Genomic DNA, 1,646 nt, shown 5'->3' with positions numbered 1-1,646 from the left:
GAATCACATTTCTACGTGCAGGTATGAGAGAGCTGGGTGACTCAGCAAAAAGGTGCAATTTTGTCGAAAAAAGGTGGGTTTCTTAAGAAAATTCCAATGCATTTCTAATGCATTATTTATTCCCAGTTTTTTGGGAATAACTTTGGGAAAAGTTGGAATTTTAACACCAAAAGTCATAGCACCCCTTGCGGGATCAAGACGCACGTTTTGATGTATATATTACCAGGGTTTTTTCAAAGCTGCGGGACGAGTTACGCGCCGAAATTTGGCGGAAGAATAATAAACCCGAAACTCTACAGCTAGAATAGCTGTGAGGAGTGCCTCGGAGCTGAGCACCCGTGGCACTAATAAAGACAAGCGTAGTCTCGCCCTACGGTTGTTCCATAGAAAACCAACAAATAATTTTTTGACTTTTGAGAATAAATCTGTAGGCGGTGGTAACGGGATGTTCTGGAATAAATAAAGCAACTTTGGCAAAATATTCATTTTTAAAATATTAACTCTGCCCATTATGGATACTGGTAACGACATCCACCTGTCGATTTACTCATTAATTTCTGCCATTAAAGGTTCATAGTTGGCACATGCTACCTGTTCTAACCTGGGTACAATGCGTATTCCCAAATATTTGAATAGATCCACAACATTGAACTGAATTGCTTCAGCTATTGGATTTTTCCTTTCATTTGAATTAAGTAGTAATATAGAGGATTTGGTATGATTCACTTTATACCCTGAGATATCGCCAAATGATCTTATCAGTTGTATCAGAACTGGGATTGATTTGCTTAAGCTGGACATAAGTAAAATTACATCGTCCGCGTAAAGGGCGATTCTGTGCTCTACTGGTCCTACTGTAATTCCGCGAAACTGTGGATTAGAACGTATTGCTATAGCAAACGGTTCTATTGCTAATGTGAATAACAAGGGTGAGAGAGGGCAACCCTGTCGGCATCCTTTGTTAACGTTTATTGGTTTTGAAATATTTCTGTTTGTTAGAATTTCTGCTGTAGAGTTATTGTATATGACCTGCACCCATTTAATAAAGATATTTCCACAACCAAATCTTTCTAAAACATTGAAAAGATAAGGCCATTCAACCCTATCAAAGGCCTTTTCGGCATCTAATGATAATAGGGCTGTATCTGGTTTATCTTCATTATAGTGAATGATATTCAGTATTCTTCTGACATTATGGAAACCTTGTCTTCCTGATACGAATCCATTTTGGTCCTTATTTACAATTTTTGGCAGAATTCTCTGTAATCTAATTGCTAGAAGCTTACATATTATTTTAAGGTCCAAGTTTAGGAGGCTTATTGGTCTCAAATTTTCGCACTTATTAGGGGTTTTGCCTGGTTTTGGCAGTAAAGTAATTAGAGCTTTATTCATCGAAGATGGAAGATTGCCACTCTGAAATGCCTCGAGAAACATTTCTAAAAGTGGTGTTAGTAATATGTTTTTAAATTTTTTGTACAAGTCAATCGGGAGACCATCTGGTCCTGCTCTTTTTCCCGATTTCAAATTATCTATGGCGTTACCGATTTCTTCTTTGGTAATATCTGTATCTAAATCTTCTTTATATTCATCTGGGGTGCAAGGAATAGGTAATCCATCTAAAAATCTATTCATATTTTGTACATTAA

The sequence above is a fragment of the Seriola lalandi genome, unplaced genomic scaffold, assembly GCF_002814215.2.
Source record: "Seriola lalandi dorsalis isolate HSWRI2012SDOR001 ecotype SW California unplaced genomic scaffold, Sedor1 jcf7180002054384, whole genome shotgun sequence".
Taxonomy (NCBI): domain Eukaryota; kingdom Metazoa; phylum Chordata; class Actinopteri; order Carangiformes; family Carangidae; genus Seriola; species Seriola lalandi.
This window is presented reverse-complemented; position numbering follows the sequence as displayed.